Source organism: Chenopodium album, chromosome 8 (genome assembly GCF_948465745.1).
Source record: "Chenopodium album chromosome 8, dcCheAlbu1.1, whole genome shotgun sequence".
NCBI classification, from domain to species: Eukaryota; Viridiplantae; Streptophyta; class Magnoliopsida; order Caryophyllales; family Amaranthaceae; genus Chenopodium; species Chenopodium album.
This window is the reverse complement of record NC_137841.1, coordinates 32,778,381-32,795,506: the sequence shown is the minus strand read 5'-3', so window position 1 is coordinate 32,795,506 and position 17,126 is coordinate 32,778,381. Positions and strand designations below refer to the sequence as shown.

Here is a 17,126-nt window from a genome sequence, read left to right as displayed (position 1 = left end):
AGGTTTGGTTATAAATTAGTTTGATTGGAGGAATTTTAGTTTCAATGAACTAGAATCCGCCTCACGATCAAGATGGCGCCGTTGCCGGTGAATGGCATAGTTGTTTGCTATTGTTGTTCAGTGTATTTCATTTCATTTAAAAAAAATTACAAAAGATTTTTCTCTTATAGGCGACACTTGTAGTCGTGCTACTAATTATTTCTTTGAGATTGTATGCATAGGACAAGAAGAAGGACTTTAGTACCTTTTGATCCGGATATTGAGAGAACAATCGCATGGATACGAGTTACTAGACGATCCTTGAGTTTTAGCTCTTCAAGTGAAGAAGAATTTCAAGAAGAAGAACAAAGAAGCATGGGTGAAGTACCAAGGGTTGGTTTAGAGGAGTTGGGAACTCCCAGTTGCTATGGATTTGAGAGTGGTATTGCTCTGCCAACAACACCGGCTAAAGACTTTGAGATAAGGCCAGCGATGATAACAATGATTGAAAGAAGGCAATTTAGTGGTGCCAAGCACGAAAGCCCACTAAATCATCTCAAAGGATTTGAGAAGTATTGCAACATAATCAAAGCTAATGGAGTTTCTTAATAATTCATAAGGCTCAAGCTATTCCCATTCTCTTTAGTCAGAAGAGCTTTGGAGATGCTAGATAAAGAAGTGAAGCCTACCTTGAGAACTTGGGATGAGGTCACCCAAAGAGTTTCTTTCTCCCTTTTACCGTCAATAGAAGACCGCCGAGGCAAGAACTCTAATCCAAAGTTTCAAGCAAAAGCCTAGCGAGAGTTTGTATGAGGCTTGGGAAAGATACAAGGAATATCAATGAGAATGTCCTCATAATGGAATCTCGACCTACCAAATCTTCCGAACTACTTAGCGAGAGTTTGTATGCGGCTTAGGAAATGACTTAGAGACAAGCTATTTTGCTCAACCTTACTCAATCTCTATAAAAAAAAAGCCCTTGCTGAACTAGATTCCCTGCTAGTGAAAGCTGCATAAAGGAGCCCAAACAAGGTTTTTTTTTTAAAAAATAAATAGATAAGCTAATGCACTACTGATTTTCTACGTACAAGCAATGCAACCTAACCTGATAAATACTCAAACTGCAATAGTTTCTCTCTCTTTGTTGCTTGTAAAAAGTCAAAAAATAGATTAATCGTCGACGCCTATACTTGAATTTAGAAAGGATTCCGAATTCATGGTTACTTGGGGCGTTTTATGAAAGTAAAGATCGAGGTTTAAGCGAATTCCTTTATGAGTCTTATTCCTTATATTCACAATTGTGAACCAAACTTCAAGCACAACTGTGAAGCAAACTTCATGATTCGCTTTTTTCTTTCACACTTTCTATTTAGAGCTCAATTACATTGAGCCTTGCGTTGGGTTTAATGTTAGCATAAATAACGGAAAATAACCAGGATTGGGACGAGCTAATCCCCTTCATTCTCGCATGGATCTCCTTCTCCGTCTTTTGTATTCATAGTAAGGGCATCGGATGTAGTTCATGCTTTCCCAACTTTCCAGTCTCTTTGCTCTTTGCTAGCCTTCTAATCGCATCAGCCTTTACAGCAGCCTAATTCTTCTCCCCTTAAACAATTACTGTATTGATTTTCATTTCTTTCTTAGTCTTGGATATCTTGCTTTTGGTGAGTCTTTCATTTATTTCTCGAATGAAGTTGGTGTAATCTAATAGCCTCAAGAGGAAACAATGCATATATTCGGAAGTGGTCCATTCGCATTCTTAGTTAACCCATTCCCGAGTGGCTTTATTATTCGAATGAGTGTCTATTTCTTTTGTCTTGAAATTGTTTCATTCCTCCAGTGAGATAAGGGTTGAATTCCCTTTTTTGGTTTTCTCTCTTCATTGAGATCTTCTTATAGTTCTAGCACGGCCCTATCGCTAATGTCCTCAAAAGTCCCTCTCAGCCTAGGTACTATCCTCTAGTTTGTCTTGTAAGAAATAACGTATGTAAGATAAGCACTATCTTCATTCTATCTTTTAGTCTACTTGGTAGCAATCTAAGGATTCAAAGCTCTCCAAAGGAAGGCTAATCAGTATATCCCGATTCCCGCTACGCACCTTGCTTTCGATTAGGGGTCTCTGTCCTCCATTCTCCCAAGTACTTCCCCGCTTCCTCTGCTTGCTTTAATGTAGTCTATTGCGGCTAGACTAGATTTCTTCGTATCTTTCCTTTTTTTTATTCATTGAGGTACTTTTCACTCGTTTGAGGATGTAACAAGTCCCTCTTCCACTTCGTTAAAAGTCCATGACTAACAGTCTTTGAAGTCGTATCAGGGCCAATTCCCTTTCTTTAAGATTAAGACTCGGGTGAAAGGGAAGGAATTAGGTTGCAGGGAGCCCCATTCGCGATCGTCTTTATAGGAGAAGCCCTTGATCAATTTTTTTATTACCTTACCTGCTGCCCGGGGACAATTCCTTTGTATCGAGGGGCTTTCTTTTCTTCCTAGGTCTATTCCTTATCTCCAACTGTTCGATATGTTCGCCCAGTCATAAAAGCTTTTCCTTGAGACTAAGAGTAAGCACTTGCGGGAGAATCTTCCTTTCGCTTTCATTATGTTGCCCTAGGACACATTCCTTCGACCGTGGTAGAAAGGTAAAGAGATATGAGAGTGAGGTTAGCTTTTTGCATCCCTTATTTTATGTGATGCTTGCTTTGTATTGATGGGCTGTTGAGATTTATTCATGTTTAGCTTTGTGAAACTTTATTTTATTAGGGGTTTGTCTTGGGCCAATATTGTTGTTGGCAATTGCCTTGTCTACTTTTTTCCTCGATGATTGATGATTGCATGCCTTGGTCTCTTATTGATGGTGTTTGATTGTTGTTTCTATGAGCTTTCCATGTCTATTCTTTCTCTCTTGATGATGTTGTTGTTGTGTTGATTTCTATGATGATGATGCATGTTGTTTGCTCCCATGAATCCAAAGCCCTAAAATCCAAAACCCTTGAATCCAAATCTTGTAGTTTAGGTGATTAGTTGCTAGTTTAGTGTGTAGTTCCTTTAGTTTTCTTCGCTTATTCTTACTTTTTTGTAATTTTCTTCGCTTATTCTTACTTTTTAGTTTTCTTCGCTTATTCTTATTATCCAAATCCCTCAATCAAAATATCAAAAAGAGGACAGCTGGCTCTAGCAAGGGTCAGCAGGTTAAAAAGTCTACTTGAACTGCGAGGAAGAAGCTAGTAACGGATAGGTAGCCTACTTTGCATCCCAAGGATAAGATTACGCCTGCCATTGACTGGACAAGATCCTTCTACCCCAGACGGGCACAAGGAAGGTCATCCGTGCTGTTCAGCCGGATGGCAACAAGAAGAGTTATATCGACGCTCGACATGACATCAAGCAGAATCGGAATCAACAGCTGTCTAAGTCAACCTCTACATTGAGCTTTCCAGACATCTTCAAAAATACATTTGCAAGGAATACTCAATCCTTGCTTGAGAACCGTACATACGGTAAAACCGTCCACTCTAGCCCGTACGTACCCCCTATGGTGTACGACTAATATTCTCCTCATTTCATGCAGCCGGGCCTCTTTTGAGGTCAAGTGGCATAAAATGTCCAGCCTTTGGTCTGGCAGCTTCGTCTTCTTAAACTTGGTGAGCAAACTTCTGCATTCACCAAGGATATGATCGAGGCGGCACAGCCGGCCAAAGTTAAGAATGTGTTGGTGGATGCCTATGACGGTACCATCAATCCAGAGGACCACCTCATGACCTACTCCAACCGCATGCACATGTAGGGGCTGGAGGACGCTATGTGGTGTCGGTGCTTTTCGGCTATGTTGAAAGGCATCGCCCAACAATGGTTTGGCAACCTCCTAGCCGGTTGCATTGACAGCTTCAGGAAACTTGCCTTCCTATTTGCCTCCAACTTCTCAATGATCATCCTTGCCAAGAAAACAAGTCTTGACTTGAGCACCATAAGGCAAGGAGAGAGGGGTGTTAGTTTGTTTTTGTTTGGTGATTACTTGGTTATGAGGAGAAGGTTTGATCAACCTTTTCCTTCACTAATTAGGAATACCACCAAATTCTAAATTTTAAGCATACCCTCACCTTATTCTATGTTTCAATCAACCTCGGATATCTTTGAACGTGCATACCCCTATTTGCTTAAGAATGTTATTTATTCATTTCAACTATAGTCATTTTCTAAAGTCCAGTTCATAAAGGTTTTGATTTTACTTTTCTTTTGATTTCTTTTACTTTTGTGATTTGCCTGATGTTCGTTTATTGAGAGTTATGGGTTAATCTCTTAGGAAACCCTTACGAAAGCATCACTCGTCCTCTAGAGTGATCTAGAGGCTTAAATGGCTTGTCTTTAGTTGCTTAAATTGACCGTGATTCCTACGAATGTGAGTCCTAGTGTATATTCTCATCTCATGCCTTTCTTTTTTATTTTTTTTAATAAGTCTTTCATCCTTATTCTTGCTTGCTTGGTTTTGCTCGAGGACGAGCAAAAGTTTAGCTTGGGGGAATTTGATGAGTGTCATTTATGGCACTCATTTGATCCCTTTTAGGTTGAATTTCATTCTCTTTTGTAGCTCTTTTTATTCCCTTTTCCTTAATTTGTTGCTTTATTTCTTTAGTTTGCATTTTCCTTAGTAGATTTTCCATTTTCATTCATTTCTTGGTTTATTTTGTCTTTTTCCCTTTTCTTTGTTTGTTTTCTTTGATTTTCAGGTTTAGATCGTTGTCCAAGGATTCCCAAGGTTTCTTCCCGAGTTTTGCATTGATTAGGATGCCTAGTGTCTTCCATTTGAAGCCCAACTATGGAGATGTGAAAGTTTCAAGTGACCTTAGGGTGTGCAATCAAGCTGTGGGGGCACCAATTTGGTGTTGACCCAGCATCAAGGTGTTTTAGGTACTGCCATGCTTCGTGTTCATCAATCACACCAAGTGGAGCGCACGAGGAGCGTCAAGATGAAGAGGAAGGAGGCATCCATGTTCCTTAACACGGTCGCGCGGCCGCGCCTGTTGCTCCCCCTCTTTTTCGTACTCTCTTTTGCGCGGCTATGCATCCTCTTGAAGGCCGCGGCTATACGGGTCTATTTTGGATGATTGAACTAACTTCTATTTTGTATTTTTACTATATATAGACTTCTCTTTTATTTTTAGAGAGAGAAGTAGTTTTAGAGAATTAATTTGTAGAATTTAAGAGAGAAGTTTTAAGAGAGAAACACCTGTTCTTAGATTTTTAGAGAGAGAAATTCATGGTAGATGATTGATGATTCTAGCACATTTTCTTCTGATTTCACCAAAGTTTGTAAGGATTTCTTTTACTTTAATGCAATCTTTAGCTTTTGATTTCAATTGTTTGTTTATTATTCAAGTTTGTTGATTAGTTAATTGAATTTGTTTGATTGAAATAATGATGATCAATTTATTGATTAGCTTAGTTTTTATTTTCATTTCTTCCATGGAATGTGAGTAGTTTACTAGAAAGGAATGTGGTGAAGCATGTTAGAGTGATGGATCATAGCTAATTGGGAGTTTTTGATTGATTTAGCATTGTGATTAAATTGGTTGATTGATTTTGTGCATGTGTGTGATTAAATAAAGAGTAGCTAACTTTAATTGTCATACTAGATTCCATTATGTGCCTACATTGATACGGTCCATTGATTGTAGCTCACATTTGTCGATTGAGCTTGGTTTGTGACGTTCCAAGTTAGAGTCTTTCGTAGTTGGTGTTAGTTAGACCTCTAAGAGATAGTTTGTTGGCTCTTTTGATTGCATTGTCTATCTTCCCTCGCAATACTTGAATTAATCAATCTCTGACCCGATTAGTGTGTTTCCATTGCAAGTATATGTGGATCCTAAATCCTAGTGTCTTGATATATTGATTTACTTTGTTGTTTAGTTGAACTTAGATAATCTACTCTACCTTTTGTACTTCGAAATAGCTTAACTTTGGCAATAGCTAACTTCCTCCCTTCCTAGTGGTTCGACCCGAGCTTTCCCTATTACTATGTGTAGGTTTGGTTATAAATTAGTTTGATTGGAGGAATTTTAGTTTCAACGACCTATAATCCACCTCTCAATCAAAATGGCACCGTTGCCAAGGAATGTTGTAGTTGTATGCTATTGTTGTTGAGTCTATTTCAATTCATTTCAAAAAAAAAAAAAAGATTTTTCTCTTTTTGGCTACATTTGTAGCCGTGCTACTAATTATTTCTTTGAGATTGTATGCATAGGACAAGAGGAAGGACATTAGTACCTTATGATCCGGAGTTTGGGAGAACATTTGCAAGGATACGAGTTACTAAATAAGAAATTCAAGAAGAAGAAAAAAGATGCATGGTGAAGTACCAAGGGTTGCTTTGAAGGAGTTGGGAACTCCCGGTGCTTATAGATTTGAGAATGGTATTGCTCCGCCAACAACACTGGCTAATGACTTTTAGATAAGGCCAGCGATGATGACAATGATAGAAAGAAGGCAATATAGTGGTGCCAAGTACGAAAGGACATTAAATCATCTCAAAGAATTTGAGAAGTATTGCAACACAATCAAGCTTAATGGAGTTTCTCAAGAATTCATAATACTCAAGCTATTCCCATTCTCTTTAATCAGAAGAGCTTTGGAGTGGCTAAATAAGGAAGTGAACCCTAATTCCTTGAGAACTTGGGGTGAGGTAACCAAAGAGTTTCTTTCTCGCTTTAACCCTCAAAAGAAGACCACCGAGGCAAGAACTCTAATCCAAAGTTTCAAGAAAAAGCCTAGCAAAAGTTTGTATGAGGCTTGGTAAAGATACAAGGAGTATCATTGAGAATGTCCTCACAATGGAACCTTGACCTACCAAATCATCTGAACTACCTAGCGAGAGTTTGTATGCGGCTTAGGAAATGACTTAAAGTCAAGCCATCTCGCTCAACCTTACTTAACCTCTATAATAAAGCCATTGCTGAACTAGATTCCCTACTAGTGAGAGCAGCATAAAGGAGCACAAATGGGGTTTTTTTTTTAAATGAATAGATAAGCTAATGCACTACTGATTTTTTGCGTATTAGCAATGCAACTTTTCCTGATAAATACTCAAACTGAAATAGTTTCTCTCTCTTCCTTGCTTGTAAAAAGTAAAAAAAAAAAAAACAAATTAATCGTCGACGCCTATACTTGAATTTAGAAAGGATTCCTAATTCATGGTTACTTTGGGCGTTTTTTTAAAGTAAAGATCGAGGTTTATGCCAATTCCTTTATGAGTCTTATTCCTTATAGTCACAATTGTGAAGCAAACTTCTTGATTCGCTTCTTTCTTTCATACTTTCTATTTAGAGCTCAATTACATCGAGCCTCGTATCGGGTCTAATGTTAGCATAAATAACGGTTAATAACCAAGATTGGAAAGAGCAAATCCCCGTCATTCTCGCTTGGATCTCCTTCTCCGTCTTCGTATTCGTAGTAAGGGCATTGGATGTAGTTCATGCTTTCCCTGCTTTCCAGTCTCTTTGCTCTTTGCTAGCCTTCTAATCACATCAGCCTTTACAACAGCCTAATTCTTCTCCCCTTAAACGATTACTGTATTAATTTTCATTTCTTTCTCTGTCTTAGATGTCTTGCTTGCGGTGAGTCTTTTCTTCCTTCCTCGGATGAAGTTGGTGTATTGTAATAGCCCTAAAATGGAACAATGACTATGTCCGAAAGTGGTCCATTCGCATTCTTAGTTAACCCATTCCCGAGAGGCTTTATTGTTTGGATGAGAGTCTATTTCTTTTGTCTTGAAACTATTTCACTCCTTTAGTGAGATAAGGGTTAAATTACCTTTTTTGGTTTTCTCTCTTCCTTGAGCTTTTCTTATAGTTCTAGCACGACCCTATCGCTTATTGCCTCAAAAATATCTCTCATCTCAAGGTATAATCCTCTAGTGTGTTTTGCATGAAATTATGTATGCAAGTCAAGCACTATCTTTGTTTAGGGTAATTTTACCCCGCTACGTGGTCTAATCAGAGGATGACACGTGTCAGCCTAAAGATGGCCCAAAGTGGACCAATCCCTGCCTGACACGTTTCACTCCAGAAATTAAGGAAAAAAGGCGGCCTTCAGGCCCAAATCCCGAGAAAGCCGCAAAGCGGCGCGGCCCACCAATGATTAGGGTTCAGTGACCTAATCAGGGGCACAATTCCCAAGGACCCTATAAATAGGGAGATTTCCCTCATTTTGAGGGCACGTTTTGATCATTTATTACACATTTTACTCTTTGATAGAGACATCCTAAGCTTGGAATCCGAGCAAATCCCTACCTAAATTTCCGCACCTTTTTCTCCCTTCGAGTTTCTAACTTGTGCGTCGGAGGCGGAGCACCACCCAACTGGTGTCTCCGTTTGTTTTGCATGTACAGCTCACCTCGGATCAGTCTTCGTGTTGTAACTCTCCCGAGGGACAAAAACACCCTAAACATTTGGCGCCGTCTGTGGGGAGAGTACCTCGAAGATGGTTCAAGAGTCTGTACCACCTCCTAACCGTCTGGGCGAAGACCCAGAGGTCTTTACAGACCAAGAGGATGAAGATCCTAGGTCGAAACCTTTACAGCCAAGGATGGCTCGCTCAGAATAAAGAGCATCCGGCCCAGAGATATTCTGGAGCGGGGTGCCACCAAGGCGGGTCCAAGCCGACCCACTGGGCAGCCGGTAAGGGAAACCCAAACGGCCTCCGGATCAGCCCCTGTCACCCGAGACGAACTCATGAGATTCATGACAAGTTTCAAGGGTGAAATTAAAGAGCTGATCAACAAAAGCCGGGGTGGCCCAAGTAAAGGTCAGTCGGCGAAGAAGACTCCTCTAGAGAAGGGGAAGTCAGTCAGAAACCGGCAGCCCACTCCTCATCCAAAGGAGAAGGCAGCCGGGACCATTGATTGGTAAAAAATTCTCCTTCCTGGGAAGAACACCAATAACACTCGCAGGGCTCAGCAGCCGGTGAGAAGTAAAAAATAACCTCTTGATGCCGGGAGATCATAAATCGGAAGAGAAACCATTCGCTGTCTGAGTCAGCTTCAACGTCGAACTTTCCAGACAGCTTCAACAATACCTCTGCCGGGAATGCATCTTCCTTGCATGAGAGTCAGACGGGCGGTAATACCGTCCATTCTGGCCCTCATATGATTGGAGTTGTACCGAATGTGCCTACTCAGGTCTACGGCCAGTATCCCCCTCATTTCATGCAGTCGGCCGCCTTTGGAGGTCAGGCGGCATATCCAAATGTCTAGCCATTGGACTGCCAGCTTCGTCTGCTGCGCTTGGGTGAACAACCTTCTGCATTCACCCGGGAGATAACCGAGGCGGCCCAGCCGACCAAGGTTAAGAATGTGTTGGTTGGTACCTATGATGGTACCACCAACCCGGAAGACCACCTCATGGCTTACACCAACCTCATGTATCTGCAGGGGTTGGATGATGCCACTTGGTGTCGGTGCTTCCCGGCTACATTGAAGGGCATTGCCCAACAATGGTTTGGCAATTTGCCAGCCGGGTCCAACGATAGCTTCAGGAAGCTCGCCTTCCTGTTTGCTTCCAGCTTCTCAATGAACATCCCTGCTAAGAAAACAAGCCTTGATTTGAGCACTGTTAAGCAGGGAGAGAGAGAAGGGTTGCGCTCATATGTCAGGCGGTTCAATCTGATAAGAATTTAGATTCAGGGACTGTTTGACGAGGTAGCGTTTACAGACTTTTTCAAGGGTCTGAGAGACGGGTCGACCTTTAAGTTCGACCTAGTCAGAAAAGGGGCTTTCACCTTACAAGCGGCCCTAAGCGAGGCGGAAAGCTACATCCAAGCTACCGACCTCTGCTCGCCTGATAGCCAGTCGGACTCCAAGAAGTCCGACAAACAGAAAGACAGCCGGTCAGCTCAGCCGGCCAAAAACAAAGAAGAGAGCAAGAAAAGAAAAGAAGTCTGGGCGGTTACTGACTCTGACCAGCCGTCCCAGAAGAAAAAGAAAGAGTTTAAACCGTACGTCCCCAAGTACGAGTTTAACAAAGACTGCAACTCCATCCTCATGGAGGTAAAGGACCGGCTGTCCATTGAGAAGCCGAATCCTATGAAGAGTTCTGTCCAGTCACGGAACAAAAATAAATTCTGTCAGTTCCATGAGGAGGTCGGCCATGACACCAACGACTGCTTCAGTCTTCAGCGGGCGTTGGACCGTCTGGCTGACAAAGGGTTGTTAAAGTCCTACATTTCTAAGACCCCAGCCGGGGCAAAAAAGAAAAACAAGGGTCAGTCCTCCAAGACTACCCCCCAGCCTGCTAGTAGCTCGGATACCGATAAGGAGCCAGTCTACACAATAGCAGGCGGGTTCTCCTGTCGTGGCCCTACCATCCGGGGCACCAAGAGCCATCTTCGAAAGATGGACAAGGATGATGACGAGCAGGCGTCTGCAAGCACCTCCTTCCCAGACGTCTTGATTACTGAGAAGGATAGGGGCAGCGTCCGCCGTCCGCATGACGACCCGGTTGTCATTGAATGTAAGGTTGCCAACCAACTGGTTGGAAGAATCCTTATTGACACCGGCAGCTCATTAGACATCATCAGCCTCCGGTGCTTGCAAAAGCTGAAATATAACGTCAGCAGTATGCATCCGATCACCCACTCCTTGGTTGGTTTCAGGGGTGGGATGGTCTTCCCAGCCGGAAGAATTGACTTACCCATCCGGCTAGGAGAGAAGGGCCAAGGACGACATATTTTCGTCAGATTCTTGGTCGTTGAGGAGTTGGCCGCCTACAACATTATCCTTGGTCGGCCGACCCTCAACGTAGCCAAGGCAGTAATCATCCCATCTCTCATGCTCATCAAGTATGAGAGGGATGACGGCACTATGGGTTCCCTGAATGGGGATCAAAAGACGGCCCGAGAGTGTTATCTCTCAGCCGTCAGAGACAATGTGGCCCTAGACGGCCAAGAACCAATAGACCTTGACAATGTCAAGGATGCTGACCCTGCGCCTTTCCCACCAGCAGCCGGGAAGAAAAGAAAGGCACCTCTGCTGGTGGAGATGAAGAAAGAGAAAAAATAGCAATCACTGACCGGTGAACGGTCAGATGAGCTCCGCCCTCAACCGGCTGGTGAAAGTATTGATCTTGTTCTGGATGAAAGTCGTCCAGAACGTACTGTGAAGGTTAGGACGGTTGCTCATGCTACTTTGGGTGCAAGCTTGCACCTTCTGCTGATGGAATTCAAAGACATTTTTGCCTTTGAAGTGGAAGAGATGCCAGGCGACAGCCCGGATCTCGCTGTCCACAAACTTGCCGTGGACCCCAAAAAGAAGCCCATCCGACAAAAGAAAAGAAACCACGGTGAGGAAAGAAGTCAGGCGGCTGCTGCCGAAGTCAAAAAGCTGCTAGACGCCAGGTTCATCCGGCCTTGTAATTTTCCCGACTGGGTGGCCAATGTGGTCCTTGTTAAGAAACCGAATGGGACCTGGCGCATGTGTGTTGATTACACAGACCTCAACAAGGCGTGTCCAAAAGACAGTTACCCGCTTCCAAAGATCGACAGTCTGGTCGACTCAACAGCCGGTCACGCCCTAATGAGCTTTATGGATGCCTACTCCGGCTTCCATCATATACCCCTGTGGAAGAAAGATTAAGAGAAGACGGCCTTCGTCACTGATCAGGGGTTATTCTGCTATACTGTGATGCCGTTTGGCTTGAAAAATGCGCCTGCCACTTTCCAACGGATGATTAATACGGTCTTCATTAATCAGATTGGGAGAAATGTGGAGGCTTACATTGATGACATGATAGTCAAATCCAAGCTACAGGCGGATCACCTTGCTGATCTCCGAGAAACCTTCACCACACTCAGGCGGCATAAGGTTATGTTAAAAACAAAGATATGCGTCTTTGGTGTTGAGTCTGGGAAGTTTCTCGGATTCCTGATTGATCAAAGGGGGATAGAGGCTAACCCCGAAAAGATACAGGCGGTAATTGACATGAAGTCACCCCGTTCTGTTAAGGAAGTTCAGAGACTCACCAACTTTCTGACCGCCCTAGGGAGGTTCCTCAGCCGGTCAGGCGACAAGTGCCTCTATTTCTTCCAAGTAATCAGGAAGAAAACAAGATTTGAATGGGGGGAGGATGCTGAGGCGGCATTCCAGAGGTTGAAAGAGCATTTACATTCTCTACCTAGGTTGGTCAGTCCTTTACCTAGGGAGACGTTGTACATGTACTTAGCTGTCTCAGATCATGCCCTCAGTGCCGTTCTTCTTGCTGAGCGAGACGGCGTGCAGCTCCCGGTTTACTTCATTAGCCATGTTCTTAAAAATGCTGAACTCCGGTATCCCATGGTTGAAAAATTTGGCCTTGCTCTATATATGGCTTTCAAAAAATTGAAGCCCTACTTTCTGGCACACCCGGTGGTGATTTACACCGACCAGCCACTCAAGCGGCCAATGTCTACCTTGGACTCATCCGGGAGAATGTTGAAATAGGCTATTGAAATGCAAAGTCTTGAAATCACTTACGAACCAAGAAAGGCAGTGAAGGGTCAGGCGTTTGCCGACTTCATTGTTGAAATGACTCATCCAGTGGCTCCGGATAATCTTGATCAGGTTTGGAAAGTGTATGTAGACGGGAGCTCTACTAAGAACGGCTGTGGTGCAGGCGTAATTTACGAGTCTCCTGAAGGGGACAGATTTGAGTATGCACTACGCTTCAAATTTCAAGCCTCTAACAATGAGGCGGAATATGAAGCCCTGCTAGCCGGCATTCGCATGTGTAGGGCGACAGGGGCCATGAAAATTGACGCCTACTCTGATTCTCAATTGGTCGTTAGCCAGTATGAAGGAAGCTACGAGGCTACTCATCCGGCTATGATTAAATATCTTCAGGCAGTCAAAGAAGAGACCAAGGCACTTGATGAATTTCATCTGAGTCAAGTGCCTAGGTCGGAAAACAACAAGGCGGATACATTGTCAAAACTGGTGTCTTCCGCCTGCCATGATACGCCTCGGTCTGTCTTTTGGGAAGTTCTTGAAAAGAGAAGCATCTATGAAGATCCCATTGGAATTCTGGACCGAAGTTCTACCTGGATGGATGGCATCCGGGCTTATCTTTCAGATGGCACACTTCCTGATTCGCCACAGGAAGCGGCCGTCCTGAAGAAGCGAGCTGCAAGCTTCGAGTTGAAAAATGGAGAACTCTTCAAAGCGGGGTTTCTTAAGCCCCTGTTGAAGTGTGTCACCCCAGAAAAGGGGAAGGAAGTTCTCGAAGACTTGCATTCGGGATTCTTCGCCTCCCACATAGGCGGCAAGTCCCCAGCCGTAAGAGCCAGACGACATTACTTTTGGCCTACTCTTGAGGCAGACGCCAAGGAGTTGGTGAAGAAATGTGACAAGTGCCAAAAGTTTGGCAAACTTATTCACCGTCCGGCTACTGATCTGACGGCCATCCACAGCCCAATCCCGTTTGCAAAATGGGGCATGGACATTCTAGGTCCTTACACGCCTGCTCCAGGCGGAAAACGCTACATCTTGGTGGCTGTGGATTATTTCACCAAGTGGGTGGAGGCAAAGGCGGTTAAGAACATCAAGACCTCAAACGTAATTTCCTTCATCTGGAAGAACGTTATCACCCGGTATGGGGTGCCTATGTCTATGGTGTTTGATAATGGTCCTCAGTTTGAGATGCCTCAGGTAAAAACTTGGTTGGGAGATTAGGGGATCCCAAGCAAACGGGCAAGTTGAAGCCTTCAACAAACTCATCTCAGACGGAATTAAGAAGAAAATAGAAAGAGCCGGTGGCTTGTGGGCAGAAGAGTTAATTCATGTCCTATGGGCCATCCGGACAACAGAAAAAGGGGCAACTAGTGAAACCCCATTTCTCATGGTTTACGGTGCTGAAGTCGTCTTGCCCATTGAACGTTGCGAGCCGACTCTTAGAGTCATGCTATATGATGAAGAGGCAAACTGGGAGGCAATGCGCCTTGCAATAGACTCACTCCCGGAGCGCAGGGGCAATGCCGCCTTGCGTCATGAGATTTACCGTCTGAGAATGACGAGAGCCTACAACAAAAAAGTACTCAAGCGTCCTTTGAAAGTTGACGACTTAGTGTTACGAAAAATGGAGGCAACCGGTAGGGCCAATGAGCTGGGGAACCTAACCCCAAATTGGGAAGGCCCCTACCGGATCTATGAAGAAGTAAGGGATGGCACCTACCGCCTGGAAACTCCAAACGGCAGGCGTCTGCCTAGAAGTTGGAATGTAGACAATCTAAAAAAGTACTACTTCTGAGAATGTAAACTTTTTGTAAACAGTGAGTCAATTAATGAAGATTCAGACTTTGTTTGCAAAATTGAGTTATCGTTTGATTATCCATCCGGGTAATATCCAAGCGGATTCCCCATTTACCTAACTAAGTTCGATACTTAGTAAAGGTTACATTTGTTTGACCGCCTGGGTAATACTCGGATCTCTTGTTTATTTAAGTTTGATACTTTGTTCATTTAACTAAGTATGATTATCCGTCTGGGTAATACTCAGACGGATTTTTCATTTACCTAACTAAGTTTGATACCTGGTAAGATTAAATAATTGCATGTCCGTCTAGGTAATACCCAGACAGACTCCTTTGTTTAAACAACTAAGTTCGATACTTAGTGTAAATTCAATACTCCGACTAAAAACTAAGCACAAAAACTTTTAGTGGCTATACAACCGGTCTCAAACAAGATCAGAGGCTAAAATGGCCGGATGGTTGCTCATTTTATAAAATCACCTATCCCAACATGGACAAAGGCGTCCGGCGACACCCCTCCGGGTGCAATCGTCGCAGAGAACAGACTATTTGTCGGTTCTACGTACCCATGCAGACGGCAAAGATTGAACGACCTAATTGGTTAACTCAAAGCCGTCTGACCAAAATGACCCGTGAAGAATGATCAAGTTGCCGAATACCGGATGCCATGGGGCATCAGTCGGTCACCGGCTGAAGGTCTCACTTAGGTTATCTATTCCAAAATTGCACTTCCCACCCCAATTGGGGCAAAAGAGTTGTTCAATGGCTATGAAATCTCTACCTAGACGGACAAACGTTGTCTGGGTAGTGACTGGAACGCCTGTTGGTGTACGGCTGTGCACTTGGTTTGGGGCAATCACTACTGTGCTTGATTGACTTACAAACATATCATGCTCTTTGCAGCATCAGACGTTTTCAAGTCAATCAACCAACTCCACTTGAAACCAATCACACAGCCGTCTAGGGGCAAGGACAGCAAGACTATTGGTTAGTTAGGCAAAAAATTGCCGCATGCTTTTGATAAGTTAGGCAAAAACGAAAAATTAAAATTTGCACAAAATAAAAATTCTAATGCAAAAGGATCAAAACCGACTCAGTTGGTGCATTTCATAAAAGTCAACCCAACCAAACGGTTGTAGTGGATCAAATGTTAATCGGACCCCGTCCGGGAGAAAGAAATTGTTAATTAAATCGGCTCCTTAGCCGGTAAATACAAGGATACTCGGCACGCAGGCCGGAAAAAGCAAGTTTTGGCATACGGCCGCTGAATAAAAGAAAAAACAAAAAAGCAGAGATTTGCATACTGCCGCTGAATGGTCACTTCTAACCTGCAGACGGTGCCTCCTGGTCCTCCTTCTCCTCATCATCTGAGGGTATCTCCTGTGCTTCACCAGGACCAGGAAGCTCAGGCACGGACGACTCGTTGTTGGAGGTGACCCAGGCTTCGAAAGAGGCAGGCTCTGGCTCACCTTGTTCTCTCAAGTACACCACGTACTTGGCATAGCTGTGCGATAGTGCCCAGATATTGTAATCCGCGTCTGGGTACAAGGCAGCACAGGCAATCTTCATACGGGCGTCATTGTCAGCGTCACTCTCAGCAACAAGGCGGTTTTGCTCCACCTCCAAGGTTGCTGCAAAGTTTATTTGAGCCTGAGCAGCCTCCTTCTCCAGCCTCTGAAGCTTGGTCTTCAGTTTGGTGTTCTCTTCGGAAACACCTTTAAGTGTGCCAAGGTCCGTCTGGGGCTTCTTGATCGCCTCATCAGCCTTTTTGGCGCTCTCGTCCGCCTACTTCTGGGCCTCCTCCGCCTCCTTCTTAGCCGTCTCAGCATCCGTCGCCCGCTGATTGGCCGTCTTCAGATCTGACTCCAGCTGCTGTTTTCTAGACGCCTGTGTCATAATTATTGCTTTAGTTTCAAGTTCATTTACGATAGTCGAGTGCAAAGCAATATTATCAGCGTCTATGGCGAACTTCTTGGCCCTTTTTACCTCTTCCCGTTTGCCAGAATAAGGACGTTTCAGCCCGTCCACCCGCAGCATGGTCTACAAAAAGTCAGGCGGTATAAGTATTGCAGGCGGGGTAAAACACTTGGAAAAAATAAAATTGAATTGACAAGTTTCTTACCTCAGCCAGAAGGGATAGAATGCGTTCAAGATTGAACGTCTCTATCCCAGGGATATTGTCCTTATCCCTCTTCCGGACGGCTTCCAGCATGGCCTTGGCATGCTTCTGGACGTCTGGCCAGCGGGGAGATTGATCTGCACCACAATCAATACGTGATGAGTGCGAAACTAAGGCAGCAACTACTTGTTGTCGGCCGTCTGAAGATGACGTCTGTTGAGAGTGGGATTTCACCTGTAAAGGCCACCCCAGCTCAAGCGGGGATTCAAAAGGGTTCTTACCTTCAGAGCCGGCCAAGCGGGAACCGCTTGCAAGCGTGGTGAACCCCGCGGCTGCTGATAAGGGGTTGACGAGATCAAGGCATTAGCTGCCGCCTATCTTCTCGTTTCGCCCCGCTATCCGCATCTGCTGATGCCCGGCTGAGGCGCCAAGAGTTGACGCAGAGGTGGCTTTTTTAATTTTGTTAAGAACGGCGGGGTTCTCCTCCCCAGCCCGTTTGAGTTGTTTCTCAAACGACTTTCCAACCTCTCCTGCCTGCAAAAAATAACCAAAGTTAAGGTTAACATCCGGGAAGATGATTTTAAAGGATCAACTTATGAAAGAGTCAGGCGTTTATTACCTTGGCTTTGACCTCAGTTGTAGCTTTCTCCGCAAGATCTTTGCGGATGGTTGCAGAAGACCGTTTGGGAGTTTTCTCTGACTACAACATGTTTAATGCTTCTTCTGCAAAAAGAAAGAAATTGGTCAATATCATAAATCAATTTCG

At 44.0% G+C, this 17,126-nt stretch overlaps 1 non-coding gene across 1 annotated transcript; it reads right to left on the bottom strand.

The window, feature by feature from the left end:
• Positions 1-737: 737 nt before the first annotated feature.
• Positions 738-843, bottom strand: LOC145557094 (small nucleolar RNA R71). Its single transcript, XR_014092168.1, has one exon. It is a non-coding gene; the product is annotated as a small nucleolar RNA R71 (small nucleolar RNA).
• Positions 844-17,126: the final 16,283 nt, after the last annotated feature.